This window comes from Carettochelys insculpta, chromosome 4 (genome assembly GCF_033958435.1).
Source record: "Carettochelys insculpta isolate YL-2023 chromosome 4, ASM3395843v1, whole genome shotgun sequence".
Lineage (NCBI taxonomy): Eukaryota > Metazoa > Chordata > Testudines > Carettochelyidae > Carettochelys > Carettochelys insculpta.
Genome location: NC_134140.1, coordinates 22,734,357 through 22,751,784, shown reverse-complemented (window position 1 = coordinate 22,751,784; position 17,428 = coordinate 22,734,357). Strand labels below are relative to the sequence as shown.

At 45.7% G+C, this 17,428-nt stretch overlaps 1 protein-coding gene across 3 annotated transcripts in view; it reads right to left on the bottom strand.

Moving 5' to 3' along the window:
• Positions 1 to 8,475, bottom strand: part of AFAP1 (actin filament associated protein 1) — a 196,308-nt gene extending 187,833 nt beyond the window's left edge. For 2 of the 3 annotated variants that reach the window (XM_074992439.1, XM_074992437.1), the window contains exon 1: positions 8,401 to 8,475. The gene's annotated coding sequence lies outside the window, so the exon portion shown is untranslated. The remainder of the gene's footprint in view (positions 1 to 8,400) is intronic. The other variant, XM_074992438.1, reaches the window with a different exon arrangement.
• Between the last annotated feature and the right edge of the window lie 8,953 nt (positions 8,476 to 17,428).

The following is a 17,428-nucleotide window of genomic DNA, read 5'->3' as shown; positions in this document are numbered from 1 at the left end:
TTAAATACCCAGGCTTTGAGATATCAGGGACTATACATATTAAGCTGAAATCACTAGTGCACTGACTTTTGATGCTTATTACTGGTGAATGATGGGATTTTTTAGTTCAGCATTTAGTGCCTATAAAACTTTTGGCACAAGTGTAGAGATTATCTGCATTTACCCTGAACCAAAATGAACCGTCAACTCACTTCTAAAGCATGTCCTGGCAAAGATACGTCCAAGGCAACAGCCCATCAGAAAACAGAAATCCCAGAACTGTCTCAGAACTTATAATGAAATGAGTGGTACATTTTTTATTTATTGCTTCTTACTTTTTAAAAAATAAGCAGATAAACTTTTCTTGTTTTTATAAGAGGTGGTTTTTAAAAGTCAGTTTGTATTCATTCTTGTCATTTACACTGGCAAGCAGACTCCATCTACCTCTCACAGCAAAGCCATTTTAAAGGAAAGCCAAAAACAATCCTTTACAGTCACTTTTTTTCCCTACTTACCTTGATAGCAAAGCAGCAAAAATATGCAACAGAAGGCTTGTCTATGCTTAAAATCCTACAGCTGCACCACTTTAGTGTTTCAGTGCAGACAATCCTGTCGGAGTAGGTAATCCCTGTGCACAAGAGGCCCTAGCAGATATAAAATCCCATTTAATTAGTTAACTGGTTAAACGCTAGGTTTAACCGGCTAACTAATTAAACGGGTGCGGGGATGACTGAGGAGGCTGTTCTACACCAGCTGTGCTCGAGCACCACCACCACACCCCCCCGAGTCCCTCCCCCTGCCATGGAGAAGGGCTGCTCTGGAGCACTCCTGCCCACCATGTGCCAGGGGTGCTCCAGCCTGACTGGAACGTCCCTGCCCGTTGTGCGGCTGCTGCAAGTAGAGGGTGCTCCAGTGTAACCAAAGTAGTCCCAGTCCACAGTGACCCACCCCTGGAGCAGCTAGGCAGGAGTGGGCTCCTCAGCCGCCCCCTTCCCCAGTTCCAGGCCCAGCTGGAATGACCCCACCCACAATGGCCCCATGGGGATGGAACAACTGTAACCAGTAAACCTCGTCCATTTAGAGTGAGGCTTACTGATTATCTGGTTAAACTTTAGCATCCCTAAATGGAAGAATGCTTCTGTTGACCTAGTGCAATCTACAGTGAAGGGTTAGGGTGGTTTAACTGCTGAGGGGGTGGGGATTTTTCACTGCCCTGAATGGCGTACTTAAAATGATGTAATTTTCTAGTGCAGTCCAGGAAAGAGGTTGATTAGTGTGCCCCATATCCCAGCATATCCGCCCAGGGCCTCTTCCACAATGAATGGAGCAGTCTTCAATGAGAACTGAGGTTGTTCATCAGCTTGCAGGATCAGACCTTACTACATCATGCATGCTTTAAAAGATGTTCTGCTCTTGGCAACACAGCGACATCTGAAGGAAGATTTGACCCACTCTGTGCTTATATCTGATTATTTCCTACCCTGTTTGGATAAGCATTCCTGAAAGAATCATACACAAGTCAGGCCACTTTTACAGGAAATCATGCCACTCCAACCAAAGGTAGAACATGAACCACTTTGAGGCAGAAAAGTAAGTGTTTATATTATTTTTCTCTTTGATTGCAATGCTCTCATCTGGTAAATATGCATTTTAAGACATAAATGAAAGATCTCAGACTTTTCTAAGACTCATTTAGAGGCCGCGAATCCTCTGTAAGGCCAGCCTTATATTCCATAAAACTACAGGAACTCTTCCTAAATTCTCAAGAGCACATCAATGGACAAAAGTTGAAATAGGTATATTTCTCAAAGTTACATTTTTGGAGGCACACAACTTCTGTTTCAGTGTTCACAGTATTTTTACAGAATCTAAGCCCAGCCCTGTTTTTCACGTAATTTGCGTTAGGTCTCAAAATGTACATTTCTTCGGAAAACTTAAGAACGTTACCTACAGAAGTACATTAGCCTGTCCGTTTCTGTGTTCCTGGTGAACAATCAATTGACATGGTGTTAACTAAGTGGAAACACAGATATACATCCACAGCAAGTGGTTATTATGAGGCAAGCAACTGGTCTATCTACTAGATAGAAAACATGGCTCAATCTTTTGAATAGGCTGCCAATAAAAAAATTTAGAATGCTATAAAGAACAAAAAAAAAAAAACCCCATGAACTACATGTGCCTGATCATTTGCAAATTTGAAGAAAAAGCGGGCAATTTTCACAGACTTATGTGTATCAGGCTAGATGATCTTTTTAGATAAATATAAAAATATGTCCCTTCCCCCTCACAGCATTTCCACAACAAAGGAAACAGCTTTGATCAATGTGGTTAACCGAGAGGATGCCTGGTTAACCATATTCCCCTTGATGAAGGTATTTGAAATGAAATACTACTCACCATACAGTATTTATAAATGATCTGGAGAAAAGGGTAAAGAGTGAGGTGGCAAAATTTGCAGATAATTATAACCTGTTCACTATAGGTAAGAACAAAGCAGAGCTTCAAAAAACATCTCACAAAACTCAGTGATTGGGCAATAAAAGCTGCGTCTACACGTGCACGCTACTTCAAAGTAGCGGCACCAACTTCGAAATAGCGCCTGTCGCGTCTACACGCGTCAGGCGCTATTTCGAAGTTAACTTCGACGTTAGGCGGCGAGACGTCGAAGTCGCTAACCTCATGAGGAGATAGGAATAGCGCCCTACTTCGACGTTCAACGTCGAAGTAGGGACCGTGTAGACGATCCGCGTCCCGCAACGTCGAAATTGCTGGGTCCTCCATGGCGGCCATCAGCTGGGGGGTTGAGAGATACTCTCTCTCCAGCCCCTGCGGGGCTCTATGGTCACCGCGGGCAGCAGCCCTTAGCCCAGGGCTTCTGGCTGCTTCTGCGGCAGCTGGGGATCTATGCTGCAGGCACAGGGTCTGCAACCAGTTGTCAGCTCTGTGTATCTTGTGTTGTTTAGTGCAACTGTGTCTGGGAGGGGCCCTTTAAGGGAGCGGCTGGCTGTTGAGTCCGCCCTGTGACCCTGTCTGCAGCTGTGCCTGGCATCCCTATTTCGATGTGTGCTACTCTGACGTGTAGACATTCCCTCGCTGCGCCTATTTCGATGTTGGGCTGAGCAACGTCGAAGTTGAACATCGACGTTGCCGGCCCTGGAGGACGTGTAGACGTTATTCATCGAAATAGACTATTTCGATGTTGGCTGCACGTGTAGACGTAGCCAAAATGGCAAATAAATTTTAATGTTGATAAATACAAAGTAATGCACATTGGAAAAAATAACCCCACCTATAATACAAAATTATGGCTACTATTTAGCCATTACCACTCAAGAGAAAGATGTTGGGAGACTTTGTGGACAATTCAGTATCTTCTGTCTAGAAACTCCTCCACTAGTTCTCTATGATAAAGGATTTCTAAAGTATATGGAGGGCTATGCAGTTAGGAATAATTTTTGAAAAGGAGAGAGAATAAGACTAAGACTAACTTATTGCCTCTATATAAATCCATGGTATGCCCACATCTTGAATACCACGTACAGTACCTTATCTTAAAAAAAATACTGACACTGGAAAAGGTTCAGAAAAAGGCACCAAAAAATTAGAGGTTTGACACTGGTGCAATATGAAGCAAGATTAAAAAAACTGGGACTTTTCATCTTAGAAAAAAAGGAGACTAAGTTGTGGGGATATGATCAAGGTCTATAAAATCATGGACAGGTATGGAGAAAGTGAATAAGGAAAAGTTATTTACTTGTTCACATAAGAACTAGGGGTCAACAAATTAAATTAATAGGTAGCCAGTTTAAAACAAGCAAAAGGAAGTTTTTCTTCACACAGAGCATAGCCACTGTGGAACTCTTCGACAGATGATGTTGTAAACACCAAGACATTATCAGGTTTCAAAAAAACTAAGTCAAGTCATGGAGGTTCAATCAATACTTAGCAGCTAGAATAGGTGGGAATGGTGTCTCTACCCTATTTGTCAGAGGCTAGAAATGGCTGACAGGAGTGGGGATCATTCAGTGATTACCTCTTCTGTTCACTCCCTCTGGGGCTTCTGGCATTGGCCAGTCAGAAGACAGGATGCTGGGCTAGATGGACCTTTGGTCTGACCCAGTATGGCCATTCATGTGTTCTTCTGTTGAAAGTTTTAGATAAGTTCCAGAAATTAAGCCAGAAGCTCTCCATATAAACTAATGAGCACTGAAATAGCAACTCTGCACTAGGGTACTCAGTGTCAGGGAAGCTCTGATGAATAGCAGTGACAAGATGATTCATGTTCTGACCTTAGAATTGATTTTTCTTATACCACTGAAAAGGAACAACAAACAGAATCATCTTCTGAAGATGCAACCACAATCTACTTACTTCCTACAGCCAAAGACCCTTCCCTGGAAACTTTTCCCACCTTTAGCTTATTTTAAGCTCACAGATGATAGGTTTAGAAGACCATTTAAATTTTACTGGTATACTCTACTGCACTCAGTAGGACTGTGAAGGTGTGTAACAGTGGGGAATTTGGCTCTTTTTGCTTTCAGTGACAGTTTCTTAAAGATAAATAAACAAGATCTCTCTCTTTTTAAAGGTCAGACATTCTCCTGAATTTGAAAAAGCCTTGGTGGAATTCTTGACAGGTGCATACTTCCTGGAAAAAGTCCCTCCAAAGAAAAAAACGAACAGTTATCTTCTGTCTAAAAGCTCCCCCCACTAGTTCCTTCCGATAAAGGACTTCAAAAGTACATGGAGGACTATGCAGATTAAATATAAGTACGGTATTTATGTTTGCTACTAAACAAAAACAAAAAATACTTCCTGTAAGGTTTTAAAACATCATCACTGAATGCTCTGTTGAAGCTCCTCTTTTCCATGCATTAGTTCAGTGGTGTCCAATAGTAATTGAAGGATTGCCACACTTATGGTTGTCATTCTTCTGTATTTGCGACAGCCCCCACCCCCCACTCTAACAATGCCCCCCCCAGCCAGGCACCTTCAGCCCCCCCAACAATGCCCCCTATCTCCCAGAGCCAAGCACCCCACAGCCCCCCCCCTTTACCAATGCCTTCTCCCTCCCCCAAAACCAAGCACCCCCAGTCCCCTCCCTGCTCTACATAAATGTCCTCCCCCAGAGCCAGGCACCCCAGCTCCCCCACTCACTTTAACAATGCCCTCCCCATCCCCCGGAGCCAGGAACCCCAGCCCCAGTGGAATGTGGCAACTCACCAGAGCCACTGCCTCAGGAGTCACGATGGGGCCTAATTTGGGGCCCAAGCCACAGCCACCACACGTTTGTCCCACCAAGTGGTGAGGCGCATGTGCAAAGCAGTAGAGGACACTCACGTGTGCGGCTTTAAAGGCTCCAAGAGCCGCATGTGGCTCCAGAGCCCAGAATTACCATACTGTGATCTCCTGATCACCACATGTGGTGAGTGGCAAATGTACTGGACACTGCAACACTAGCTGGTGATCACACGCTCTTCCTTTCAAGAGGTTACAATAAACATATTTGGAACAGTTCTGACCCATGTGATTTTCCCAAACCCTAGCAGCTAAGATTCCATTGTAGTGCTCAAAATAATGCTGATACTGTTTCCTAGAGGCTTGTAGTTGACTGATGGGAACTAAGTGCTCACTATTCCAATGTACAGGACTGTCATTAAAATCCATGGGTATTTTCACAAAAAGAAAGGAAAGTGTACGCTTCTTTTCTTTTCAGAATCCAGTTCAAGATTTTCCTGGCTACTTCTGATAATCACATGGTAACCCATGACTGCCACCACCTCGTGTCCAATGCCACAGACTTTCTCCTATTCCACTGTCATTTTCTTCCAAAATAGAAAGGAAATTGTTTATGGAAATAAGGTATTTGTGCAGCTTTCTCCTGAATTAACAACAAGAAGTCCTTAGAGCTCAAAAATGTATTAGATCACTAGCTTTTGTGAGTAAAACCTACTAAATGTGTTAGTAACTAAGGTACAACTGGTCTTTTTATTATTTCTGAAGCTACAGACTAACATAGCTACCCTTTGAGACTATTCTTCCTTGAAGACCACTAGAAAGCATAGGAGATGGCTGAAGAATACCTAATGGAGGATAGATGGGTGAAGTACTCCTCCTCCACTGCTGAGTATCCCAGGCAAACTAGCAGCTGCCAAACCAGCTGAGACCTTTCCCCATCTGTCATTCCTATGTAGACATGACATAGAAAAATTCACTTCACATTTCCCTAGGCACCCTTTCCAGTATCTCAGAGAAGTTGCTGTCTACAACAGTAGCTGGATAGTACCATAAACCTATACATTGAAGAGAGGGGTTCTCCACTTGTGAAAAACATCATAAACAGTAGAGGTGACCCATGTCAGAATAGTTTTCGCCTATGGAGAAAAACAAAGAGTGAAATCAACAGAAATGTACAGAAGATGTGAGGTTGGGATGCCCACAAGTTCACAGCCCAATGTTTTTGAAGGGATCTCTCTGCATGCAGGATCTGCTTCATTATTCCATATTCTGATCTTTCTTGAAACTATCTTCCACAGTCCAAATAAGAAAAACTAACTAAGGCCGTGTCTACACATGCCCCAAACTTTGAAATGGCCATGCAAATGGCCATTTCGAAGTTTACTAATGAAGCGCTGAAATGCATATTCAGCGCTTCATTAGCATGCGGGCTGCCGCGGCGCTTCGAAATTGACGCGCCTTGCCGCCGCGCGGCGCGTCCAGACTGGGCTCCTTTTCGAAAGGACGCCACCTACTTTGAAGTAGGAATAAGGGAATAAGGGGACTTCGAAGTAGGCGGCGTCCTTTCGAAAAGGAGCCCCGTCTGGACGCACCGCGCGGCGGCAAGGCGCGTCAATTTCGAAGCGCCGCAGCAGCCCGCATGCTAATGAAGCGCTGAATATGCATTTCAGCGCTTCATTAGTAAACTTCAAAATGGCCATTTCGAAGTTTGGGGCACGTGTAGACGTAGCCTAAAAGTCTAGTAAGTGTGAGGAATAAACACTAATAAAACAAGACTAGAAAAACTAAGTCTTTTTCCATCCCTAACAACTACACAGGAAAATGCTCCTCTGAGACACACATACAGTAAACTCTTTCATATCTGGCAGCTCCAGGATTGGGTTGCTGGATATTCAAATATTCTGGATAATAGAGAGGTATACCTAGCAATGCACAACACTAACAAAAACCAAGATTATATATTAAGAAAAAAAAAACAAAATATATGCAGAGTACTTTATTTACCAACAACAGTAGTATTGTACACTGTAAACTTATCCTGTACCAATTTGCATTTACTTTCACTATACTGTACTTATGGAAAACATAACTAAAATGTACTTAAGGCTAAAATGCCCGTTATTGGAGAGTTCCAGATATGAAAGCGTTTACCCTATTCCTCATTCTGCCCTCCAAGCAGGTGACTCCCTTTCTTTCTCAAGATCAATGAAGCTTACTGGAATCATTTGGACTCTGCAGAAACAAGAGAATATGCTCAGTTTCCCTGGCCCCTAACACCTCTCTCTCTCCTGCCTCATTTTCCAGCAGGCTAAAATGTCACCTATCCACCAAATAGAACCCCAAAGTAAAAACTGAAGGAAAAAAAACCCAGTGGAAGAAATCAAATTACGTCGCTGTGAACTGAACATCTGTCTACCAATCACACGGCTGCTTTTTCAGTTGTAACCTCTCCGTTAAACAGGAAACACAAGGGAGGGGGTCATCTCTTGGGCAGGCCAGCGGGGATAGGTCTGGAAAGAGGGGGCTTTTTGCCTTCACCCTGGCGGACTCCAGCACTGGAACATGATGCAATCCTCCCCCGAGCTGAGACGGGCTGAAGTGGCAAAATCAGGGTGGAAGCCTTCCCTTTGTCCCCAAAGGTGGTGGTGTGGGGGATAATGAAAGCCTCTGCCGCGCACAGCAGCCGCCGCTCCGAGCCGGGGCAGCCAGTCAGACAGGCTAGTGCCTTGCGCTGGAGACTGGAGGCACAAGGATCACAACCAGATGGCCGAGCCTGTGAAGCGCTCAACCCAGATTTTTGCTATTTCAACCCCTACGCAAGGGTTGCATCATGTAACAGCGCCGGAGAAGAGACGGGGGAAAAAGCCAACCCAGAGACCGTGCAAGGGGGTGGAGGGGGGGACATTAACCGGCCGACCCGCGGCTGCCTGATGCTCTGGCTCCATTACAGCTTTTTCCACGTGCAAAACACAGAGCCTTTTTGTCTCCGTGCTGGGCGCCTTCCAGAGACCTTGCAGCCCGTCTGTTTGCAGGAGCTATCCGCCGGATCAGCCAGAGCCCCTTTCTCCTGCCAGAGCCCCCGGGCCGAGCCCAGCGTGGCAGCGGCTGGGGAGGTTCACAAGCAGGGCGCCGGGAAAGGGGCCGAGCCGCGCGAGTTTCAGCCGCCGAGACCGATCCTACCTCCAGCCTTGTCCGGCCGCGATTCGCCGCACCGAGCCCCGGAGCAACAATGGGGAGAGGGCGGGCAGGGAGCAGCTCCGCTCCGGGCCGGGGAAAGGGAGGAGGCAGCCGTGGCGAGCTTGGGGAGTATCATTCACACGTGCCAGAGCCGGCCCAGACGGGCGGCGCCGCTGTCCAATGAGCCGGCCGCGCCGGGAGGGGGCGGAGCCGGCCGAACAAAGGAGGGAGGGGGGCAGGGGGTGCGGGGCCGCGTTTGCAGCCTCCGCTGAGAGCTTAAGTCACGCCCGTGGGCGGCGGCCTGGAGCTCCGGGTGGGGAAAGGGCTCGACCGTTAACCGGCACAAGAGGCGGGGAGGGGTCCGGCGCTAGGCAGGGCACTAGGGGGATACAGGGCGGGAGCGTCGACACCCCCCATGGCGCTAGGGGCTAACTGAAGAGGTGGCAGCTCTTGGCGCCCAGGAAAGCTGAGGTGAAGGCTGAGACGAGCTGGGGTTGGGGTTGAGGGGGGTTAAGCCGGGGGGGTGAGGGTGGGTTGAGGTTGAGAGGGGTTAAGCCTGGGGAGGGGGGCATGGGTTTGGGCCTCTGATTGGCTTTTGTGTGTGGCTCCACTTTGACAGATGTTTTGTGGGGAAAATCTCTTCTGACATAGGCTGTCTCTATGTTTGCATTCCTCTTTTGAGAGAGGTATGCATATGAGGGAAATTGAAAATGCCAATGAGGTGCAGATTTGCATATCTGATACCTTATTTGCATATTCTTATTTTGAAATAGCTTCTTTCAAAAGAAGAAAACCAGTGTAGACACTGCTCTTTCGAAGATGCTTTCAAAAGAGGATGCAAGTGTAGACACAGCCATAGTGACATCTGTTGACAACTCTAGTATAGCTGTAGCCTAAGGGTGTGTCTACATAGCAAATTATTACAGAAGAGCAGACATTATGCTGAAATAATTTTACAAGCGTCTACCCAGCAAAACCTCTATTTCGAAATAATTTTAACATGGGGCAGCAGATGGCTTATTTCAATTTCTGTAAACTTTATTTTACGAGGAATGGCACCTATTCCTGAAATAGTTACTGCAGAATGGAGGCTGTACAGCTCGGGAACGGGGGCTATTTTGAAATAGGGGGCCTCCAGCCCTGGTCCTGGGTGGCCTTAAAAGCATCCCATCAGGTGGAGGTGCTATTTTGATACACATGTTGTGTGTAGATATGCTATGTGGTAATAAGCTGTCCTGAAAAATCTTTTCTGGAATAGGACAACAAGAAGTCCTGTGGCACCTTATAGACTGACAGATAAGGTGCCACAGGACTTCTTGAAGATACAGAGTAACGTGGCTACCTCTGTGATACTCTTCTGGAATAGTTTATTCTGAAATAATGCTGCAGTGTAAACATAATCTATGGAATCTGTCTAAGGACAAGCAAGTGCTGAGGGGGATGTATGGAATGGGGGTGGGGGCAGTAGCTTCCTGGTGAGGAAATCTGAGAGGTAGATATGGGACTTGTAAGCCTGTGCCCTATGGGGGGGACAAAGATGGGGAGAGGAATGAAGGGATACAGTTTCCTTCAGGGCCTAGAGGCTTATTAAATTAGGATTACCATATTTGAAATCTCAAAGAAGAGGACACCCCTGAGAAGGAGTGTATCTGTATTAATAGCTACCAACTCATGTTGTATTAATGTTCTATAATACATTAGTGCAGCATGAGTTTGTAGATACTCATACACTGCCTCTCAAGGGTGTCCTCATTTTTGAAAGCTCAAATATGGTAACCCTAATTAAATGTCACCTCTACCCCGAAATTTTGTCTTAAATCAGGGATGGGGAAGCTTGTTGGGGGTGGGGGCTAGTGACTCAACTGAAAAACAGGAAAAAAAGACATTCTCCTCACCCACCAGCGCCAAAGCCTAGAGGGAACAGGGCTAGTGGATTTTGTGTACCATCCTCAGCTCTGAGCCTCCGGGGTGGGGCCAAAAATGAGGGGTTTGGTGTGGCAGGGCACTAGGGCGATACAGGGGGGAGGGTGGGTGCCCCCAATGGCACTAGGGGCTTGCTGAGGTGGTGGCAGATCTTGGTGCCCAGGAAGGATGAGGTGAGGGCTGAGAGGGGTTAAGCCTGGGGGTGTGGGGGCAGTTTGGGGCGGAGAGGGGATAAGAGGGATGGTCCTCTCTTGGCTAACTAATTGGTAATTGGCTAAAAGATCAGAAACAAAGGTAAAAATAAACAGTCAGTTTTCAGAATGGAGAGAGGTAAATAGTGGTGTCCCCAGAGGTCTTACTGGGGCCAGTCCTATTCAACATATTTATACGTGATCTAGAAAAGGTTATAAATAGTGAGGTTATAAATAGTGAGGTGGCAAAATTTGCAGATGACACAAAACTACTTCAAATAGTTAAGTCCCAGGCAGACTGTGAAGGGCTACAAAAGGATCTTAACAAATTGGGTGACTGGGCAATAAAATAGCAGATGAAATTCAATGTTGATAAATGCAAAGTAATGCACATTGGAAAATATAATCTCAACTACACATATAAAATGATGGGGTCTGACTTAGCTGTTACCAGTCAAGAAAGAGATCTTGGAGTTATTGTGAATAGTTCTCTGAAAACATCCACTCAGTGTGCAGTGGCATTAAAAAAAGCTAACAAAATGTTGAGAATCATTAAGAAAGGAACAGATAATAAGACAGAAAATGTCATATTACTTCTATATAAATCCATGGTATGTCCACATTTAGAATACTATCAAAACAAAAAGCAGTCAAGTAGCACTTTAAAGACTAGCAAAAAAGTTTATTAGATGAGCTTTTGTGGGACAGACCCACTCCTTCAGACCATAGCCAGACCAGTGTGCGACTGTGGTCGCCCTATCTCAAAAGTATATATAGTGGAATTGGAAAAGTGTCAGAAAAGGGCAACAAAAATGATTAAGGGTATGGAACGTCTGCCATATGAGGAGAGATTGATAAGACTGGGACTTGTTATCTTGGAAAAAAGGCAGTTAAGGGAGGATACGATAGCAGTATATAAAATGATGGTGTAGAGAGAGTAAATAAAGAAATGTTATTTACTCCTTCTCACAACACAAGAACAGGGTCACCAAATGAATTAATAGACAGCAGGTTTAAAACAAACAACAGGAAATATTTTTTCACATAACACACAATTAACCTGTGGAACTCCTTGCTGGAGGATGTTGTGAAGGCCAAGACTATAGCAGAGTTTTAAAAAGAACTGGATACATTCATGGAAGATAGGTCCATCTATGGCTTTTAGCCAGGATGGGCATGGAGGGTGTTCCTAGCCTCTGTTTACCAAAGGCTGGAAATGGGTGACGGGGAATTGATCACTTGATGATTACCTGTTCTGTTCATTCTCTTTGCGACACCTGGCATTGGCCACTGTTGGAAGAGAGGATACTGGGCTTGATGGACCTATGGTTTGACCCAGTATGGCTGACCTTATGTTCTTATGTTGCCAGAAAGCAGGTGCGAGGTCTGGGCTGGAGAGAGGATGTACAAGTGTGTTGGGGATGGAGAGTCTGGGAAGGAGGGGTGCAGGAGCGGGCTGGGAGTATGGGGAGAGAATGGAGAGAACACCTGGGGTATTTCCCTGAAGGCACATGTGGCTCTGTTTCCCATGCTGCTCACAGGCACTGCCCCCTGCTGTTTTATTGGTGGGGGAAGAGCATCCAGTCAGTGCTTCTTGGGGGTGCAGTGGTGGCAACATGTGGAATGGTTTCTTCCCCCAACCAGGCAGAACCCAGGGGCTGGATCTACTCCCACCTTGCCAAACTCTGTCCCAAGAGGCTCACAGTTTCACATCCTCCACCCCACAGCAGGCCGGATGCTGTGGCAGAGGAAGCACCGAGCCTCAGGGGTCCTGATCCAGGCAAGCTGCAGGCTTGACTTGAACTCAGGCTGCATCTTCCCTGTGCCTGTCCTAAGTCTTATATCAAATCAATTATAGGCTGTTCATCTTGTATTTCAGCATTAATTTCCCAAGGTAATACAAGTGCCTGGCATCTCTTCCACATTAATTTTGTGCTGTGATAATTGTAGTGCACAGGCTGTTGACTCCTGTTTTACCAGTTATTCTAGGGGCCTGGGTAATCCCTACAGTCTATCTCTGAGGGCAGGTCTATACTACAGCAGAAGGTGGAATTAAGGTACACAATTCCAGCTATGTTAATTATGTAGCAACCGTCAGTGTACCTTAATTTGGGCTTCTGTGCCATGTCCACTGAAGGAGGTTGATGGGAGTGTCCACTCTTGTCGACTTTTCTTATTCTCAGTTGGTGGGGGGGTGGGGGTTGGAGTGCCGTGGTTGATGGGAATGCCATGTAAGTTAGATGGCCTGTAAGTTAGATCTAGCACACCTAATAGAGACATGCTAAATTGAACTCTGGAAGATCAACCATGGCAGAGTCTTTCTTCCCTGTAGTGAAAACGTACCCTAAGCCACAAGCTGTCCATGCATATAGCCTGCACAGACCAATGTGCTCAGACAGAAAGGAAAGTCATGCTGTTAAAGTCAACTGGAACCCACCTTCTCCAAGCTTCTTCTCTAACATGATAGTATTAGCCCTATTCCTCTTGTGGGCTGTGTTCAACTGAGATAAAACAATCCAGAAGTCTGAGTCTGGCATTATTGAAAGCTGTACCTGTTTAACCAAATCACTTATTTTAAAACCAGTTTGGGTAAATTTGTTAAATTAAAATCGGCCATATTGATTTAGCTTAGTTCAGTACAAGTTAGACAAACATCTATCAGCAGGGGTCCTGGAACAGTGTGCAGACTGGAGTTGAATCAAACTGTAAAATCTGTATATCAGGGTGGGGAATCTTTTTTGTGTTGGGGGCCACTGACCCAAAGACAAATGAGTTGGGGTCACACAGGCGAGAAGCAAAAACACCTCACTGATGCGGTCTCCAACTTCAGAACAAAAAAGGAGACATTCCCCTCTCACACCAGCCCCAGAGTCAGGCTAGGGCTAGTACATTTTGTGGGTCCCTCTGGGATCTGGGGTGGGGTCAAAAATGAGGGGTTTGGTGTGGCAGGGGACTGGCAGGAAGTGGGCTTTGGGTATGGGGTCAGGGCAGGAGGGAGGGTGCAAGAGCAGGCTGAGAATTGGGGGACTGGGAGGCAGGGTGGGTGCAGGAGCAGTCTCAGGGTGGGTGTTCTGGAGGGAGAGTGGGGTGCAGAAGCAGGCTGGTGTGAGTGGGCTGGATGGGAGGGGTGCAGGAGAGGCATGGGGGCATGGGGTCTGGGTGGGAGGAAGGGTGCAGGAAGGTTTAGGGTGCAGGATTAGGAAGGGGGGGTCAGGGTGTGGGTGAGGGGTTTGGGAGGGAGGGGGCAGGAGCAGGGTGTAGGTGGAGAGTTGTGGGAGTGGGCAGGAAGAAATGGGAGTGGGGATCTGGGCAGGAGAGATTGGACAGGATGGGATGGGTTGGGGTCAACATGGGAGGGCACACAAGGAGCTGTCTGGGGGCATGGGATCTGGGTGACGGGTTCAGCTGACCTGTGTACAACCCCTGGACATACAGGGCTTTGTGCCCTCCCCCCACTGCTCTTAGGCACTGCCCTCTGCTGCTTTGATTGGTTGGAATTCTGGCCAATCAGACTGGTGGGATAAAGCCTCCAGGAAGCATTGAAGCTGCTGCTGCCACTCCACTTCCCCTTCTCCAGCTGGGGGAACAGCAGCAAGCAGCAGTCGTGCCACTTCCTGCACCCCCTCCCACCCAAGCTGAGCCCATGGGCTGGATCTGGCCTGGCTTGCCTGATTTGGTCTGCAAGGTTTGGGACAACCCACACTCCACCCTGCCATGGGCTGGATGCTGGGGAGGGGAGCTACGAGCTTCGGGGTCCCAATTCAGGCAAGCTGTGGTCTGGATCCAAGCTGGGGGTTCCCCACCCCTGCTGTATATAATACAAACTACTTCAAGCCAGGGGGTGCAGCAACACACTTAGGGACAGCACCTATATCTGTCATGGATGGTCTAGAGCTATTTGCTCCTGCCTCAATGCAGGGGCTGGACCACATAGCCTCAGCATCCCTTCCAGCTTTACAGTTCTGTAATACAAACCAGATTTAAATAGGAGTAATGATTCAGGTAACAATGAGTCAATATAATTTAAACCAGGTTTAAAATGAAAACTGTCCATTGAGAAATTTGGACTAAAGTAGCTACTTTGTTTTTTAAAATATATTTGAAGTTAAAATGGTGCAAATTGCAGCATAGAGAAGGCAGTAAATAGGCACTGGTTACTTGTTCAATTTAAATGCTCCTGTTGTTTTAAAAAGAACATTAATTTGCACGAACACCTACACTTTACACACCTTTGCCCATAAACAGCTTGTATTTGAAATTCTCTGAGGAAGGGCTTGTGTTTGTTCAGCACTTTACACAAAAAGGACCCAGTTCATTTCATGCTGCTTTGTGCTACTGAATACAAATTGGTAAGTGGGATGAGGCAGGCAGAGTTTTTCATTCTCCCTATCTTGCCCATGCCAAGATGGGAGGAGAAAAGACAAGATCTATAGGGTCCTGGTGGGACAAACAGTGATGAGGACCTAACAGCCTCTTCCTGGAGATAAGCATGTGGTTGTGGAAGGGGGAGACATCCTTTGTGAAGACAAAGATAGCTACAAATTCCTCCTAGGAACATTCTCTGCTTAAAGCTGGTGGACTCCAAAGGACTTTGTTCTGTTGTTGTAGTTTTTGGTTTCCGCATAAATGATTTTAAAATATATTTCCAGAAAAAGCAGTTTGCTGGTTACAAGCTTCTAAGCATTGCTTTCTCATGGGTGAGTATCATTATGTAACCTTATGCAGCTCACTTTTGTAGTCAATATTTGTGGATGTTCACACAACTTTAATTTTTATTTGCCTACTAAAAAAGTGGAGCATGTCTCTATTAGACGAGTTACACTGATTTCTAAATCCATATTTGTAGCATTTTTTGTTTATCTTTTGGTAAATTTTCTTTTTTTCCCATATTGGGTATGTCTGCACTGGCACAAAACTTAAAAATGGCCATCCTGGTGGCCATTTTGAAGATTACTAATCAGACACTGAAATACATACTCAGCACCTCATTAGCATGCTGCCATCCGTGGCTCCTTGAAATTGCTGCGTTTCGCTCCCACATGGCTCATCCAGATGGGGATCCTTTTTGAAATAACCCCAGCAACTTCAAAATCCCCTAATTGCTATCCACTCATAGGAATAAGGGGATTTCGATGTTGGTGGGGTCCTTTCAAAAAGGACCCCCATCTGGATGAGCCACGCATGAGCGAAATATGGCAATTTTGAAGAGCTGCAGCCGGTGGCATGCTAATGAGGTGCTGAATATGCATTTCAGTGCCTCATTTAATCTTCGGAATGGCCATGAAGTTTTGTGCCAGTGTACAAACAGCCATTGCAACAACTGATAACATTGCATTTGGATGTCTTTATAAGGAACATCTCCATCAAGAGGGCTCTCTCACATTTCTCTTCTGTATCTCATGACATATGTAAGTCCAAGGCGCATCAATTCCTTCAATTGAATAGGCAATCCATTATGATAAGCCGTTGATGATAAAAAATATTGCTGGGGTGTGCTGATGTCATAGTTCACAGTTTTACATTTTCTAGTGTGATTGTGAATGGGAATCAGTCTAGTGTGGTAGCTACAATACAGAATCACCTCACCAAGGGGAGAATGGGCTGGCTATGCTCTCCCTGCTTCTACTGAACTGTGAAGAGCCAGAAGGGAAATTAAGGCAGAAGCTGGGACATCTGGACAGTAGGTCTGTAGGTGGGCAGCCAGTTCCCTTGGGAGGTTCACAGCTAGGCTTACGAAACAAATCTGAGTTGGCCTAGCAAGACAGGCATGCCATGGGACCAGCTGATATCCCCCTTGCAACTGTTCATATCCCTTGGGTGAAAACTATTTGAATTTTGTTACTGGGTGGATTTCATAGATTTAGGAAAGATCATGAGCCTATCCTTGGGGGTAACTGTAACCTGGTTCAAAATGCTGAAAAGGGGTATTACATGGAGCTGCCAGGCCTCTTCTGATTGACAAGAAGTAAAAAGTGCATGAAGCATCTGAATGGTAAGGGTTGGTAATCACAAATATTCACACTCTAGTTAACTAATGTGAGAGTAAGGGGCCTGCCAGAGCAGGACATGCTTGAATATATCAAAGAAATAATGCCCAAGGGGTTAGGACATGTACACCTTATAGAAGAAGGGAGACATGATAAGAAAGTATTGAAATGGGTACCTGAGGAAGAAAGAAGAAAGTGAGAAAGGCCAAAGAAGAACTGGCATATGATCATGACGAAGAAAACTGAATGAACTGGCATCACCACAAAGAAGTACCACAAATATCAAGTGACCAAAGTCAGTGGAAGATTAATTTAGTACATTTTATTTACACCTTAGCTCCTGCGTTGCTGACATCAGGAAGTCCAGTTCCTCCAGTGCTGGAACCAGTAGATGACAGAGCAACAATGAAGCTATGTCCAGGGTGCAATAAGACAAGTATATGAGCTAACATATGCAATAGCCAACAGTGAAAAGGATATATTTTAAGAACAGGAACAGCTTTGTATGAGCAATGGTGGGTATCAAAAATGTCCTGTGAAAGCTGCTTTCTATGCTGTCTGGAAGGGTGACAAATCTGTTGCCAAAGATGCAGTGGAATTTCAGTGTTTGGCCTGGAATGTGACTGCAGTGACCTAGTACCATTGCTCTGCCCTCAAAGGGGAAGGAGGGCAGGTAGCTGGCATATGCCAGACCTTTCTAACTGGCTCCAGGACGGCTTCATTAACTGGAACAGCTAGTCTTTTGCAGCTGGAAAATGAAGGGCCTTTGATAAGGTCCTGGACAAAAGGCTACGAAAGAAGCTAAATAGGTATGTAGTGCTAGGCAAAATATTTCATAAAAGCAAAGAATAGGGTTTACATCATGGCAAAAAGTGAACAGCATGATGCCTCTAAGTCCTTTATTAGGTTCTATGTTGTTTAATATATTGA